Here is a 17545-nt window from a genome sequence, read left to right on the forward strand (position 1 = left end):
TTGTATCACTACCCTACCTTCTGGACTAGGTGACCTAGCAAAGGCCATGCCCTTTACTAAGTCCTTTCTATTAAAAGCATGCAGATCTGAAGTGTCAGGAGCATAAATATATGGTTTGCCTTACCTTCTGCAACAGGACTTAGTGAGAAAAACACTGGCTTCTTGATCAAAACCTGAAAAGGAGAGTAGATGGAGGAGTTGCTGTATGGGTTTTGAAAGCAGATGCAAGTTTACTGCACCTAAGTTCTAAGCTGAGTAAAAGCTTTATGTTAGGTTGGTGTCCTAAAAGTGCTAGTATCACCACTTCTGCACTCAGGCCTCATCTACCTGTTAGTTTCTTAGATGCAAGCACCTATCACAGAATTGGGATAGAGACAGATTTTTCCCCAGCAGTGCAATATACCTAGCATGAAACAAATGGAAACAATCAAAGACCATCCTGATGAGCAAAAGGGACAACCATAGCTAATTATCCTGAGTCATCTCCTCATAAACCATCAGCCAGTGAATTGATACAGACCCCAGCTGGGGTGGTTCCCACCCTCAGGCAGGTGCTGCTCATCTAGGATTAGGCACGGTTCCAGAGAAGGCATATAGGAGAGCTTGAGAGAAAAGCAAGCTGTTGCTGCTGGAGAAAGGCTTCACAGGGGCATCCTTTCTGAAGGTAAGAGGGTTAGGGCTCAGTGGTGGTGGGTTTAGGCCTTCCTGCTGTAGGCTTTGCTGAAATCATGCTAGGTTGTATTTTGAGATGGTCTAGTGAAGAATGTTTTCTCTTTCTTATGTTGGACTTGCTTGTTCTGTTGTTCCTACTATGCAGAAAGGTCTTGCAAAGGGCCTTACAGTAGAGTGACTGTGATGTGCTCTCTGCTTTAAGGTGGTATCCTTTGTAGGGCTGTAGTAGACTATTGCTGCCTACCAAAACCCTGGTAGAGATCAATAAAAGTATAGAGCCCCTGAATCATATCTAGTGCTTTCTTTCAGTACTTGACAATGGCAACCCCATTGAATTTCCCTCCCTTGTGCAAGCAGCCCTGTGCCGGTGAAAGCAACTGGTGTGGATGTGTCTGCACCAGCAGGAGACAGCAGGCTGACTGTGTCTGAGTTGAGCGGTGTGTATTCTGTACCCCATTAGTACGCTGACATTAGCACAATTGGTTCTTGGTAGGGGCCTCTCTCTGTGGTCCCCAATTCAACCCAATACAAACTTCCTCTATCACACTCCTGATGTAGTTTACAGCTACAGAAATGGGTGGACAGCCAATGATGAGCAATACAGTGGCTTAATTAGCTCCTACTAGCATAGAAGCACTCTGAGCAAAGCTAGGAAAATGGTAGCTGGGTGACTGTTGCAGCACCTCTGTTCCCCCAAAAGCTTCCTCTAAAGGAAACATCTTGAGCACCCAAAGCTGTTGCTCCACTTGGTTTACCTGTGTGTGAAATGCAATGAGCAGATGTAGCAAAGCACCCCATAAACAAGCTGTGAGTTCTCCTTAATGAATGTGTGTGAAGGACCCAGGGTGGATAAATGGAAAATAACAAATAAATAAAACCATGTACGAGTATCTTTTTTTCAGATGTGCCGTCTGAGGCATATCCAAGTCGTGCATCACCTGTGCTGCTCTGTGGTTTGGTGTTCTAGTACTGGTATCCTGGGGGGTAATATAGAACATGAGCTGAAGCTGCTACAGGCTCCTTCTACAAGCTGTGTGGGCAAAAAATGTTAAATGAAGTAAAGGCCAGGCTGGATGGGATTTAGAGCAACCTGGTCTAGTGGAAGGTGTCGTTGCCCCTGGCAGGGGGTCGGAACTGTGTGATCTTAAGGTCCTTTCCAACCCAAACCATTCTATGTTTCTGTGAAAAACCACTCAGCTAAACTAAATGTAGGAAGTGAACAGAAGTGCCTCCATCTGAGCCTGTGCATATGTGTGTCTGTGTGCTTTAACAGCCAAATTAGCAGGGCTTTGTGAGCAATATTCTGACAAGTCAGGTGAATTTTATTCCCTCCTTTCAGCTGCTCTAGTGAATTTTATACAGCTCTCCAGAGACACTCAAGCTCAGAGTGCTCCTTCCAAAACTGTCGTCTTTGCTTTCTCTGTTACATCCCTTTCCTTGTCAAACTTCCACTGCTCTAGTTCCTATCTCTCTTAAGTGGGTTTTTGCTGTTCATTTTTGTATTTTAGAAACTGCATGTAGCCAAAAGTTTTTCTTCCAGTCAAGCCTGGAAGAGCTGTGAAGTTAAACTGCTTCCCTTTGACAAAAGGAGAGTGGCACAGAGACTTAGAAATCTCTTGAAGGGAGAGAACAAAACGCAGACAGGATGGGTCTGTGGGAGGCTGGTGCTATAGGTGTCCATAGGATGAGATGCGCCTCCAAGTCAGCATCCCTTGCAGAGCCCCTGAGGGATGGAGCACAATTTCCTACAATATATAGGGTTTAAGTGGAATGGTGGAAGAACTAGTGAAGAGAGGACGTGGGGTTTGTTTGAGGGATTTTTGTTGGTTTTGTTCACAATGACCTCATCACATACAGGATTTGAGACCTCTGAAAGAGCAAGGGTTTGCTTGGAGGGCCTGCTCTTTCTGGGAGCTGGCCGATGCGTCTCCCCTAGCATCATAAGCGTACCAGTTGCTCTGGCTGTTCTCACCTCTTGACACGTTCACACTTCCAGGGCAGGTTTCTTTCCCACTGGCCTCTCCTGGCTTCACCCATGAACCATGGTGTGAGTTAATGCCCCATGTAATGCTGCCTGCCCAGCCCAAGGGGGCTCAATGACCCTGTGGTGCAGGGGTGTGACGGGTGCTCCTCATCCAGAGAGGATTTGAATGACTGGCCCAGAGGCAAAAGGCTCAGTATCCTGTTACTAATCCTGTCATCCAGACAGATCCCACTCTCTTCCCTCTATTTTTCCTTAAAGGGTGTTTGCTGCACCAGCTGCCAGAATATCTCAATTGCATCATGTCAGCAGATCCATCTCAGCCTGGTGTTTTATACTGGGAAGGGCTGGGTTTAAGCCTTCCATTAAACAATTAAAGCCATGCGCACCAAACTCAAAACAGGCTTGGTTATAAGGGAACAATAAATATTGATGACTTGAGGCAAGTCTGGCTTTTATGATGTTCGATGACAACTGGTATCACTTACAAAAATTACATCATGAAGAAAGAGCAATGAAATCACATGTCATCAGACAACATTAAATGTCAGAAGAAATATGTTTATCCTTTGTTTTCGGATCCAAATTCATTTCTAGCATTGAAATGAAATCTAGGGTTGTTATGATATTTATCAGGCACTGTTACAAAAAGTCCCGGGGTATTTTTGTTTGTTAACTTGCTCATTGCCAAGGGTGGTGCGTTGTTTACGTTCCTGCTCTTTCAAGCCAATTTGTGCCTGGTAGAGCATCCTCTGCATTGTAACAGCCCCTTCCTCTTTACCCCACCTACCCCATTTTTGTCTGTTCTCACCCTCTGGAGGAATCATAGGCTGTCAGCTTGTTGTAAACCAATACTGGGCCTGGGGATGAGATTCACAGAGGCCTGGTATTAGCAATACACCATGGGTTTATTGAAGATGTTTGGAGATGCAAACACTTGTCTCCTGTTTTTTCCTAAGCTGAATAAAAATAGCACTGTCTGGACCACTGCACCACAGCCTGTGGTTCAAACAAAACAAACCCTCCCCCTGAATGTGAGCCTCAAGATCCTATATATAGACAAGAATGTTAGAATAAATGCTATTACTAAGCAATGGCTGCATTTTCAGCTATTCTGAATGCTTTAATATCTATTCCTATATACCCTTAAAAAAGAACAAATGCAGGAAAAGAAAAGCCTTAAAATATGTCTTAGTCATGAGGGCCTTTTGCTGGCCAAATTCTAAGGCTTCCTTAGCTTTGTGCAGAGGAATAGGTCATGTAAGGAATCAGACCCACAGTTCCTTACAGTGTTTGCCAGGTTTCACTTCTGATAACAAAGCCAAGTGTAAAAAAAGAATAAATTACTATTTGGGAAGGAATAAGTGGAGGAAACTAGAAATGTCACTTAGCAAGCATCTGGGAGGGTACGAATGTCATTTCTCTTCGAAACAGCACCCAGCAGTGTTCAGCATATCTTAAAGCAATCTACATCTATGGCATGTCAAAGGGAGCAAAGCTTTTCAGCAGAAGAGCCTTGATATTGCTTTCCTTATTCCTAATGTCCCCTGATGTCTAATTTGGGGGTGAGTTTTTTGACTCAGTCATACTAGTTGAAGGTGTTCCTGATTCTCCTGTAGCTTATGTGCAAAAGACGCAGCTGTCCATTGTACAGCTCCAAGGTAACTGTACCCTGGGCTTCAGTGCCTTCTCCAACATTAGCCGGAACTCGGGATTTGAGTACTTGGAAGATTGGGTAAGCCCCGCTCTGTGTCTTTATTGTAAGTTAAGCCCACTGAAGATTTCAGTGTTTTCCTTTTGGCTGTCTGCTAGAAGGAGTCAGGGGAGTTGTATTTGACTCTGGGGGATCTAAACCCAGACAATTAAACTATGCGAAAAGTGCATTTCTGGAACAATTTTGCAGTAAAAGTTTCAGTCGGGGTTTTAGTTGTTGAGTTTTTCGCTTGTCTCTGATGAGCCAAAAGAGGAAGGGGGAAATGCTAGGTTTTTTTTCTCCTGAATGGTGCGCACATTGTCAGTTCATGGGAGCTGAATAATCATTGCTGGGTGTTAAGTCTCAGATTTTCTGACTATTTTAAAGCAACACAGGGGCAGCTGCAGTTGTTTTACACTGAGGAATTTCAAAGAATCATCATATGCTTCCTTTTTGTGGTTGAAATGCTTAAAATATTCCTGTTCCTAAAGTAAGCTGAATTTACACACATCTATATGTATATATAAACAAACACACACTGAGGCTTTAAGTCTTCTGGGGGAAAAAATATTGTAGCAGTAGAAGTAGGAATACATTTGAGTTATTCTGGGGGACTATGAAAGCATCAAAAAAATAAATACAACATATAAAAATAGCAAAAATCAGGCATTCATAAGGATTGGGAGATATTCCATTGGCTTTGCTCATTTGCATGTCAATGCCATAATGCCATGCCAGAGCAGAGCGGCTCCATAGCAGCACTGGTGTCTAAGCCCAAGGGAACAATGTGAGAGGTCATATCAGCACATTTGTAGGTTCACTGATTTCTTTTCAGTGTGCTCTGGAAAACAAAACCAAAGTGGAGAGACAGGAGCTGTGTCCTATGTGGTGATTTGTTGCTGACCTTTCAGGTCTTCAGCACAACAAGCATGGTGGTTGGTTTTCCAGCCCCACATGCTTTAAGTTCCACAATGTAGTGGAATGAGAAATGCTTGAATTCCTCTGTGGGCTCTGCTGTTGTATGTGGCTGTAGCTTCACGGTTAGCACAGCATCTGTCTAGGTATGCCTTGACTACCAGCTTTTCCATGCCTGAACTTAAGGTCAGGATGGCTTAGGCTGAAATAGGAGCAGTCAGCTTTAATTATCACTCTGTCAACTTCTGTAAAGCCTTTTATCTGAATGTTCCAGGGCATTTTATGGGTGTTAAGGGGGAAATTTGGCTCTGTTATACACACACAGCTTCCTTCAAGGGAGCTTTATATGTGGCTCTGATTTGCACCCATTAATGAAGTTTTACACTATCACATCAGTAAATGCTCTTGGGAGGCACAGCTCCAGCAGCTGAGTGACACGGAAAGCAAACTATGCAGGTATGTAGGGTGAGAACAGGTAAGATACTTGGGTCTGCGGATGGGAAGGGTAAGCAAGCTTGATGAGAAGCTCCTCCTGCAGTAGTTACATAAATAAAGTACTCTTCTGAAATGCTTGCTGCACTTTACTGATTTTTACTTTGGTCTCCTACACCTTTCATAGAATCACAGTATGGTTTGTGCAGGGACACCTTCCACTAGAGCAGGTTGCTCCAAGCCCCATCCAACCTGGTCTTGAGCACTGCCAGGGATGGGGCAGGCACAGCTTCTCTGGGCACCCTGTGCCAGTGTCTCAGCACCCTCATAATGAAGGATTTTTTCCCTAATCACAGCCCTGGTTTTTGTGGTTCATGCTCTCAGGTGGGCAGTGTTCCCTGTAGGCTTAACTCTGGGCTGCTACCTTCATTAGATAGTTAAGAATTAAGAAGTCATGGTTCCAAGACTCTATTTTCTTACTGGAGCTAGCTCCAAGTTGTCTCACCATGCTTAAGATGACTGTTTGAGCAAGTCCAGCTGTTGCCACAGGGTAAACACAAATAGCTACTCTGAATTAGCCTTACTAATACAGCTACAACCAATTATATTTATTCATTTTTTAAATGCCTGGCAACTTATGCCAGGACCCCACCATGCTGATGCTGTAGTACCAAAGTAACAGGAGACTGGTGAAGAAAGCCAAATTCCCTAAAACTAAATTCGTGAAAAGTAAGAGCTGCCAATATATGCAGCACTTTTTGGCCTATCACTATGTGCCAGTTTTAGCTTGTCACTGCTGGCAGTAGGCAGAGAATGTGAGTGATTTTCATTACTTACCATTTCCCTGCCAATGTAGATAACCAGAACATTCTTCCACCTCACTGATGTGCATTGTGACTTCTTTCTTTTTTCTCAGTTACAAAACTTTAAACTACCCTTTTTATGCAGGAACTTCATCAGGCCTTAAGCCTATAATTTATTTACTGGATTGAAGTTGTCTCATTGATTTCAGTTCTGTTTTACACTTGCATACACCTTCCTGGACAATGTATGCTGGACAGCCTTTGTGTAGTTTCATCTGTTAATGATGATAAAATCTTCTCCTCTCTGCCCTGATAGCTTCAGAACCAGGAAGGGAATCCAGAACCTTAAACTTTCCTTCCTTCACCTTGGTCATGGAATATGTACAGACAGCTGGATTGACAGGCAGCATAACTACCCAGCTGGGGAGCATGACATCATGTTATAGAGTCATAGAATCGTTAGGGTTGGAAAGGACCTTAAGATCATCTAGTTCAAACTCCCCTGCCATGGGCAGGGACACCTCACACTAAACCATCTCACCCAAGGCCTCGTCCAACCTGGCCTTGAACACCACCAGGGATGGAGCATTCACAGCTTCCCTGGGCAACCCATCCCAGTGCCTCACCACCCTAAACAGGAAAGAATTTCCTCCTCATATCCAAACTAAACTCCCCCTGTTTAAGTTTGTACCCGCTACCCCTTGCCCTAGCACTACAGTCCCTAATGAAGAGTCCCTCCCCAGCATCCCTATAGGCCCCCTTCAGATACTGGAAGGCTGCTATGAGGTCTCCATGCAGCCTTCTCTTCTCCAGGCTGAACAGCCCCAACTTTCTCAGCCTGTCTTCATACAGGAGGTGCTCCAGTCCCCTGATCATCCTCGTGGCCCTCCTCTGGACTTGTTCCAACAGTTCCATGTCCTTTTTATGTTGAGGACACCAGAACTGTACACAGTACTACTCCAAGTGAGGTCTTACAAGAGCAGAGTAAAGGGGCAGGATCACCTCCTTTGACCTGCTGGTCACGCTCCTTTTGATGCAGCCCAGGATGCGGTTGGCTTTCTGGGCTGCAAGCGCACACTGAAGCCGGCTCATGTTCATTTTCTCATCAACCAACACCCCCAAGTCCTTCTCCACAGGGCTGCTCTGAATCTCTTCTCTGCCCAACCTGCAGCTGTGCCTGGGATTGCTCCAACCCAGGTGTAGGACCTTGCACTTGGCATGGTTAAACTTCATGAGGTTGGCATCAGCCCACCTCACAAGCATGTCAAGGTCCCTCTGGATGACAAGTGTTATCAATAAGGCACAGTTTGTGACAGTAACTAAAGGTTTTTAGTAAGCCAGCTAGAAAGCAGATGTTGCCGTTAATCTATCTCATGTTTGGTAATCACACTTTCACATAGTGAACTTTACCTTCCATACTGTAGCTATGACTGTCTAAGCATATAAGCAAGGTCTACAAGGGAAGAGAGGTAAAATAATTTGTTTTACTATAAGGTAACTACCTTATAGTAACTTACTACTACTGTCTTGCTTGTGTTCTTAGACCATCAGGACAACAATAATGCTAATTGGTTGGCATTAACAAGCCTTAATTATTCTGTTCATGAGCTGGGAAGTGACTTTGAAGGCTACATGTTGCTTGCTCAGATTTGCTTCATGATTCAGTGGCTAATTTCTTTGTCCCTTCTCAGAGTATTTATTCACATAGCGGAACAAATAATGGCCAAGTTTGAGAAAAGTGAGAGCTAATTTAAACCATCAGTTCAAGACTTTTGGTGCGTTCAGGACATAATTTAATGTTTTTGTTAACCTTAGCAATTCTATTTCTGGCATAAACAAAAAAAATGGAGTCTTCCGTTAGGGTATGCTCAGTCACTCCATCACTTTCTCTGAGGCAGTTATCAGTTTACCTGTCTTTAAAGGACAGCATCTGCCCTGACCACTACTTTAAGGTTCACTTTCTGAATTAATCCCTGCAGTTCTGTGTCTTAACCTCTGACTTACAATACTTATTTCACCATCTGTGTTGGTATAGATCAGCCTGTGTTTCACACCTCTTTGCAATCTGTCTCTGAAATCAGCAAAGTTGAGAAACAAAACATGATAAATCTTAATGGTGGGAAGGCAGTGTTTAGAGAAAATGTTTTTGATGGCAAAACAATGTTGTTTTCTAGCTTTCAATTAATTAGTGCAAACGTACATAGTTTCTTCATATGCCCCGGAGGGTGCCAGTGGTCTTTGATTCCTTTTATATCCAAGTCATACCACCCTGAAACATGTCTGTAAGCTCCTGATGAACTTCCTACCTGATAAGGTGTCCGCATTGACCATTTCGTAACCCTTGAAGTCTGAAAGACTATTCCTGTTCTTCACATTAGGCTTCTGTTTCAGAATGAGGGTCTGGTCATCCCTTCAGGTAATTTTTGTAGGCAGATTGAATCTCTGCTTTTATCTCTTCCTCCTGGGGGGGAGCTGAACCTTCACTAAAGTGTTTCTGAAAGTCTGCGAAGAACTCTGCTAATTGTGCTTATGTGTTTGCTTCCACATGATTATGCTCAGCTGTTTAGCTGAACTCTAAGAACTGTCAAGCCTCATTATCTAATCATACCTTCAGTGAAAAAATTGGGTCTGACAGCTTCATGGACATAAATGCCCTCTAGTGACTGGTGTTCACTGTAAGGAGCTGTACTTGTGTAGAGCCTGTGTATTCTTCAGAAAACATTTTCTTTCCCTGTCTTGAAGTGTTACTTAACTGGTCTCTTGGACATTTATTGGTCTGTTATGGGAAGCTAATGAAGCTTGTTTATTTTGGGGAAACAGTTGCTCTTTATTCTTTCCTTTTAGCTTCATACTTGTATTAAAAATACTGCATGTGAAAACCCCTCGACATCTCTGTGTTTGCTCAGCTTTTCTTTAACTCTTTTTCCAGATAGCAGGAGCTGATAATAGCTGTCACTTCCCTGATGAACCCTGATGTCACATTCTCACCCAGTCTGGAGTAGCCCCTCTGTAACTAGTCTTACTTGGTTAGTTGTATTTCTCCACAGATGGAAAAACTTTGTTCTCCCTAAAAAGCAGGAGAACCGAAACAGGAGGGTTTGGACTGTCTGGTTGTGTTCCCAGCTCTCACTGAGAGATCACTTCTACAAGTAAATCTTTTATTAAAAACCCCAGACTAGTACTTGTGTCCCCAGTTCCTGGATTTTGCTTCTGTTAGCTGGGGTTCAGGCATCCAAGGAGCACTGTTGTAGACAGTACAAGATGTCAGCTGCCTTGGAGACCCCCTGCCCTTTAGCTAGGTAGTGCCAAGCCCTCCGGAGAAGACCCTAGTACTGCTGCTCATTGACCTCTGGATGCTTAGGTCTCTGCTCCCAACCCATGCTCTAGTGTAGACCATGCATTAGTGTAGACCAAGTCCATTGAAGTGGCACTTAACCAGAGCTTTGAATCTAGACCTTATCCAAGTTGTCACCATATCAAGAGGTGTCTTTCTGCCGCTTGAATGGGAGATGCAGGTCTTGTTCATTGGCAAAAGGCATTAAGGCCACAAGAGGCACGATTCGTTGCAGACTTGAACCAGGAATCCTGAACACTTAGTGCTACACTCCTCCTCAGCTAGCAATCACCCAGGTTGGATCTGCTATGGTTCATGCAAACCTGCTCTCTTGTTCTGAGGCAGGTTCACCTGACTCCTGGAAGTCCTTCATCCTTATGTCTGTGCCGGCTTTCTGGGGCTGCTGGCTCTTTGTTTCTGGCAGCCCCTGCTGAGGTCCCACACATGCAGCTGCTGCTGATTTGCATGCGTGTGCATTGCTGCCAACAAGCTGCTGCTTGGCCACCTACACTGACCCTTCCTGGTTGGGTTTGGATTTTGTTTCTTTTAATGCTGCTAATCCCCAAATCTTATGTAGGACAAATACAGGACAGCTAAAGAAAGATGCTTTTTTTGGCAAGAAAGCCTCACAAATGTCTGTAGTAAGCACGTGAGTGCTACCCAGAGACGGGGGGAGGTATTAGTCTAGCCTGACTTGTTTTGGGCCTTTTAAACTAGGGTATTTCCAATATTTGCTATAGAAACATCTTCTGTATGCTTTTATGCATGTGTATGTCTCTTTTCCATGTTACTCTTAGAAGGATTTCTCATCCAATTCATATGCTTGTCACTTTTGGGTGTCATTGCCTCCTGCCATGCTAATTAAACCAAGAACGGGGGGAGGGAGCAAATAGCCATACAAATAAAAAAATACAGGCTTGTCATATTTGACAAAGGCATGATGTTAAAAGAGAGGGTTTTCAACACCATAACTGCTTCCTTGTTACACCTAGCTAAGGGAAAATGCAACTCATGTTGTGGTTTTTAGTGATTAAGTGGTTAATGATTTAATGAACTAAAAAAAAAAAAAATCTCATTTGTTGCATCCCTTGGACTCAGAAAAAACCTCAAAGAGCTGATTTTCTGTGTACCTCAGTCCAATATTGCTACCTGCTGGGATATGAACACAATCTCTAAATAAATTGCAAGTGGCCTTGGGCAAATGGAAGAGTTTCGCTTTGATCTTGCTAGAGAGAATGAAGTCAAATGTTCAATCAATCAAATTCATAACTTCTAGCTACAATCGGCCTGACAACAGCCTATTATTTATTTTTAAAATCGTATATTTCATTATTGCAAAACACACAGTCTCTCGTGGGGGGGGAAAGACTAAATTATTGATAAGCCTTATATGTGACTGAGTTTGTTGGTTTTGACATGCTTGTCACTAACTATTGTCAGGAAGAATTTACTAAGATGTTTAGTCTGAAAAGTTGGCTGGGATTGTGTGTTGTGCCACATTTAAACTGGGTAGAGGAAACTTTAATAGCCTCTTTCTTCCTGAATTCCTAGTTGGTAAAGACAGCTGAAGGCAGATTGAGCTTTCTACTGTGAAAACAATGCATTAGAACAAGCATCCTTTGTTTTAATTGCTGCAAACCAGATGATTCAGGCTCTGAAGTTATCCACGAGTGGCGATATGAAACTTTTACTTGGTTTGTGTATTTCTGAAGGCAGCAATTCTCAGTCTGCAGAATACTTATATAAACAGGAAAGGGAGAACAATTAACCCCACACCTCAAGAATCTGTTTGCACTGGTGTCTGTCAAAAGCATCTGAAGAGTAGGGAACAAGAGTGTATCAGAGAAGTCTGTAGGCAGACTTGCTTCTCATAGTCATCCTATTATACAAAAGCATTTATAGAGATGCTACAATGGGTACTTCTTCCAACTCAGCTAGGGTTTGTGAGGAAGCTGTGCCTACACCTAGATGCAGCTCCAATATGGCTCAGAGGACCCCGTGATTGACCTATCGCCGTGTGCCTGGTAATGGATAGAGTATCTGTAGGAAAGCCATGACCTTTTCACTCCCCTGTTGCTATTTATGTGACCCTTACAGTTCTTGCTTGTCTGTAAATAGTTGCTATCAGGAGACCTAGGTCCCTGGATATGTCTGAAGGTGTTTGTGGCAATACCTGAGCACCACAGGAAAGAGTTGAAATCCTGGCTCTTTTGAAGTCAATGGATGTTTTTTATAATGGACTTTTTAAGGTCAGGATTTTGTCCTCCTGCTCCTTTAGTCATTACTGGGCAGACCAAAGAACCAAGGCAAGTGCTATGATTCTAATCCAGCTGAGATACACCAGCTTGTACCTTTTGTGCAATATGAGGAAAAATAGCAACCAGTGTAAAGTAACTGAGGCATGGTGAATCTAATCAGTACTAAAAACATCCACATATGTACTATATGTATATACATAGATATTCTTTGCATCCGAACAGATTCATAAGGACTTAAGCATTTGAGTGATTAGCATGTAAAGCTTTCAAAGCCTCGCAAAGATGCTATATAATGTATCTCTGTGAATACATAAGAGATACAGCTTCCAATGTACCCTGGATGAACAATTAATGAAACTGCATCTGTCTGATTTTTTTTTCCAAACAAGAAATTATTAACTTCAGCCTTGCAGATAGCCTAAATACAGAAAATGTAATTTCTTCCTTCTTGCTGACACAACTCCTGAACAGATTGAAGGAGGCAGATTAGTAATACTGCCCTGGTTTTGCTGGAGGAAAAGGCAGGGATAGCTCCTTCAACCCTGTAGCCTGGGTTCAACCCCAGAACCTTTAGGTCTGATGCCTGTTCTTTGTTATGGTGACTTCCCATCAACCTTAGCTGTGCAGGATGAAATTATCTCTTCTGATTTGAAAACAGATCTCTGCCATCCTTTGGATCAGCTGCTTATTCTGCACCTATTCCTCAAGCAGAGGTTTGGTACGTAAGAATTCTGCAGTATATGCAGAAAACACCCAAATGGTGAATGAGACCTGTTGTTTTCTGTGTAATTATTGCACTCTTAACTCAGACAATCAGAATCTATTCCTACCATCATTTAGCTCTGTCAAGTGGAGTCTATTTATAAGAGGAATTTTTTTGGACCAAGTCTGGTTAAAAAAAAAACCACATCATCTGAGGTTAAAGTTGGCTAATGTCATGCTTAAAGGTACTTCATTTCAAGTGGTACTTCAGGGTTAAATTTTGATCCATGAGTATAATGAAAGTAAAAGTCTGCAGAAATGTCTAAAGCTTTAGCATCTCCCAGTTATAGGCCTTGAAAGACAATTCTGAAAGTCATTTTAATGGGATGGTGATGCTATTACAAAATCCATGAATGGGAAAAACTTTTCTTCCAAGTGCTGGTCTTCTCTGACCAAAAAAGGCCAAAAAACATCATTTTATTTCAGCTTAGTATAACATTGATCTAATTTCATTCTGATTTTGGCATGTCTTTATTTGAAATTAAATATTTCAGGTCAGTGGAAGAAGAAAAAACAAATGTTGCCATAATCCTCAGAATGTTGTGTTAGTCAGATAATGAAATTAAACATTTGACTGTGTTTGTTCCTGAACAATTTGTTCCATGAGCTTTTTGATGCTATTTCAAAATCTTATATTGATTTTGCAGCAGTGGAGTGTCCCATGTGTTAGAAGTTCCAAAAGAAGGTGAAGGAAAAGCTGAGCAAAAGGACTGATTTAATCAAAGTTTAGTGATCTTAAAGTTGAGAATCTTGCCCAGATCCTCTAGGGTCCTTCTGCAGGCACTGACTAAAAGAGGCACTTTCCAGGAGATGGTTTGTCCCAAGCAGTTGAGCATGGGCTACCTTTCTCCATAGGAACAGAAATAACTCCTAGAAGTAAAACTTGTATTTTTGAACTCTTTCTTCATCTCCCAGTTTTACCTGCTGTGCTTCACAGTTTGTCAGAAGCAGCAGTACAGAAAGTCTCTCAGCCTTTCTATGTCCCCCTGTTCAGACCTGTCAAACACCACCATAGATGCAACAGGCAGTCAATAAATCTGGGTGGCTTTTGGGAACTTTCCTTCCCAGTGCTTGCTTAGCAACTCTGATAAAGAGCTCATACTGTCTGTCTGGTTTGACATGTATGATGGTCCTATTTGCACCCAGGTTTGGATCCTGTCTGTGAATGCCTTTTAAGCCTCACACTAGTTCACACCTGTTGCAAAGCCTGGAAAATTAAGCTCAGGAAAGCTTTACTCCTGTGGCATCACTACTGCATGTAATTATAGACTGTAATGTTATTTTATTATGAAGGTTTAGCAAGATGAGCAGTTTGAGACGCTTAATGCCTAATGTGCAGTTCAACTTGGCTTTGATTTCCGTTATGAGATTTATTATCTCAGGGAATACGTGTTCCACTTGACACTGTCTTGTGCCCACCGAAGCTGGGTACACAGACTTTTTTTTAAGGTTAGAAAGATTTACTTGTTCTTTTTAATGTCCAGGACTAAGTTTTCACATGGAAATAATGTGTTGCCTAAGTATACTCTGATACTTCCGGCTATAAGAGTGGGATAGAATAATTTGCTTTATTTCTGTCTGTCTCAGCTATCTGAGAAATATTTCAAAGATTTTTCCTGCCCAGGTTTCCATTGGGCTCTAAGTGACTATTGTCTGTTTTCAGAAGTTCACAGCATATATCAAAATGTAGGAATGAATATCTCTTTCCTCTTAGCACGCACACAGGCTCAGATCATTGTGGGAGGGCAGTGCCAGTGTTGTGTACTTTGCCAGATGCTTAGCTGCTGTGATAATGAGGGCTATTAAGGAAGCAGGGATATTAGATGCTGCAATCTATGATAGTGGGGGATTGTGCTTGATGACTCAGAAAGGTCTCCTCTGCTGCTGTGTTCCTGTGTTTAAGGGAGGTGGTGTTTGTTACCTGCCAAGCAGCCTCTGATTTACAATCTCAAAAGCACTGTGAAGTGTCAACACCAAATTAATTTCTTTGTGCTTCTGTTGTAATCTCAGACAGTCCCTTCTGATACTTGGTGGTTGCGAAAGGGTGGTAAAATCAGCTCTGAGGTTGTTTTGGGTTTTTTTGGCTCAACTAAACATCAGAGGAAATCCTTCCCTTTTCACTCAACTGTGATATTAAGAAGAGCAGGGACATGACTGGGTTATGTAGCTGGAGTCAGAAGTGTTTTCAAAGGAAAAACAGCACTTGTAAACTGGAATGTCCTGTAATTTTTCTTAACCAGGTATATTTTGCTGTTAACTGTAATCATATAATATCAAGCAACCCACATACTGTCTGTTTACCAACTTGCCCACTTGGAAATGAGCATGAATTGTGCTGCTGGAGGTGGGTCAGGCATGAGACCTCCAGAGCCAATAACTATCAATTGCTTCTGTCTGAATTTAGATGCCAAATGCACCAGTACACAACAGGAGCAGATGTTGAAAGTTGACCTCAGGTCCCTGTGCAGAGGACCGTTAACATGGGTACTTTGCACAGGGCAGGTCCATCTATTGCCATTACATATGTCAGAAGTTTCTCATTTACTTCAGCAGCCCCAGTTTCAGCCTTAGCTTTGAATGCACTTAGTAAAGGATTTTTTGTGAAGAGCTTTGATAGCACAGCATGCCTACTGCCTTTGGGTTTTGGGAATGTTACAATTGGACATGATCCCAATGAACTCATACGCGCTGCTGCCTCACCCTGTGTTGGTTTTGGTTTCCTGTTCTAGTTATGTAATACAGCATTTCATGATCATGAAAGTTGGAGTTCAAGGAGTCCTTTTTGCCCAGGCAAGCAATTATGTACCTCATACATTTACCATATCAGGCCCTTCTGAAGGAACCAGAAGTACCATTTGACTGATTGCTTCTAGATTTTGCATGGGTGAGGTTTCCCTTTTGTATGCTGGCATTTTAACATACCAAAAGAGAGTCTTTAGCAAGGGGAAACCCTACAGGCAACCCAATACTGTCTCCAAGTGGAAAATGGAACTGAAAATACCAGGCAGTGTCAGATGTCTCAGTTCTTTTCTTTGACTTCAGCAATGTCCTTGCTGTGAAGCCTTTTCTGATCTAATTTACTCAGGTTCTTGGGATGCTGCTCATCTGCATCTTGTGCTTTATCAACATGCAATCATTGGCAATTATCTGTTTGCACAAAAATATGATTATTGCATTATTTAACTTCCACCCTTACAAAAGCCTGGTCACAGTAAGCTGGGGAAATAGACCTCTGCCTGTAAGGAGAAGCTAATTCGCCGTGGACGTGTAGTTGCAGTGAGCCTCTCTGAACTAACAAAGGCACAAAACTGGAGCAAGAGGGTAATCACAGCATATAGGCTGGAAGAAAGGCCCACACACCAGGCTTGCATGGCAGCTGGCCCAGGCTAGCCTAGCTGGTGCAGGCTCCTGATAGAGGTCCAGCCAGCTCTGCCTGTGACAGCAGCACCAGGTGCTGCAGGGCTGAGGGTGCACTGGCAGTGCTGGACTCTTGCAGTGGCAGCAGCTCCAGAGCTGACCTGGTCAGAGCATTGCCAGCTCTAGCACTGACCCTCATTCTGGTTTTTGATGCACACGTGGATCCAGGTGCAATTTCTCACTCTGGTCTATGAAGCTCCCCAGGAAACCTGACTGTGCAGTACCACTGCCTATGCTGGTGTGATTCCTGCTGGCAAGTGGAAGACCTTGGGTTTCACAACACTGTCGTGTTGCTTGGATCCATCCTCCTCCTGGGAAGAGCAGTATTTGAATATGGCACTGCTCATCAGTGTCCATCCTGATTCCAGCACTGAGCTTTGTGTCTATCCACAGATCTTAAATTCACTATAGTGGTGGGGAAAGTGTTTTCACAGGGGCAGCGGAAAAGATTTTAACTTCGTGTTTGACTTTCCTAAAATGAAACTGGCAGTGGCTGATGGCCAATTTCTGTTGGTCTCATTGTGTTATTTTAGTCTAACTTCTTAAATCACAAAGTGCTTATATTCCTGATTTTATTCTCATGGTAGCACAAACTGCATCTCATATTCTGGATATAAGACATGGTTATCTATAAATGCATGGGAAGGAGTGGATTATGCAAATGTGCTTATTACTCTGTTAGGGTGCTGGTAGTGGTTGGTTTATGCTGTCTTTTAATTTGAGCTCATTAACACTTCAGGCAACACAGTTTTTCCCTGTAGTCTCAAAACAAAATCATAGCAAGAAAATATTGCCAAATCTATTTTGTTTGGGATGAGACACAAAAAGAATAAGAGGCTGCAGATTGTTGACCAAGCCCCCCTTAAATCCCTCCTGTTCCCCTCATACGAGTCTTTGTTTTCTCACTCCAGAGCTGAAAGTATCAACCAGGAGCAAACGTACAATGCTTTTGTAGTTGTTTCCATAGAAATTAGGCAGTTCTGCTGCACTTTAATTGCATGCGTTGCAGATCATGTCAGAAGTCATTCTGACAAAAAGGCCGGGGAACCTTAATATTTTTGTTTACAGTATGTTAAACAGATGTTTTTTTCAGTGTAGAGATAAGACTACATTAACTATGATTTCATAAATAGAGGCTCTCACGGCTCGGCTCCTCTCGGGGCTGCTCTGATTTGCTTGTTGCATGACTATAATGAGTTTTTAATTACACCTGTGAGTCAAGGTGTACAACAGAACTAAATTACAAAGCAACTTATAGTCGAGATTTTTCCAGTGTAC

The 17545-nt window shown here is 42.7% G+C and overlaps 1 protein-coding gene across 2 annotated transcripts in view; it reads left to right on the forward strand.

The window, feature by feature from the left end:
* The first annotated feature begins 9540 nt into the window (after window positions 1-9540).
* Window positions 9541-17545, forward strand: part of HABP2 (hyaluronan binding protein 2) — a 67075-nt gene continuing 59070 nt past the window's right edge. Inside the window, exon 1 of one of the 2 annotated variants that reach the window (XM_062607895.1) lies at window positions 9541-9645. The gene's annotated coding sequence lies outside the window, so the exon portion shown is untranslated. The remainder of the gene's footprint in view (window positions 9646-17545) is intronic. The other variant, XM_062607896.1, reaches the window with a different exon arrangement.

The sequence above is a fragment of the Pezoporus occidentalis genome, unplaced genomic scaffold (assembly GCF_034315485.1).
Source record: "Pezoporus occidentalis ecotype Australia unplaced genomic scaffold, CSIRO_AGI_Poc_V1 ctg127, whole genome shotgun sequence".
In the NCBI taxonomy this organism is placed as follows: domain Eukaryota; kingdom Metazoa; phylum Chordata; class Aves; order Psittaciformes; family Psittacidae; genus Pezoporus; species Pezoporus occidentalis.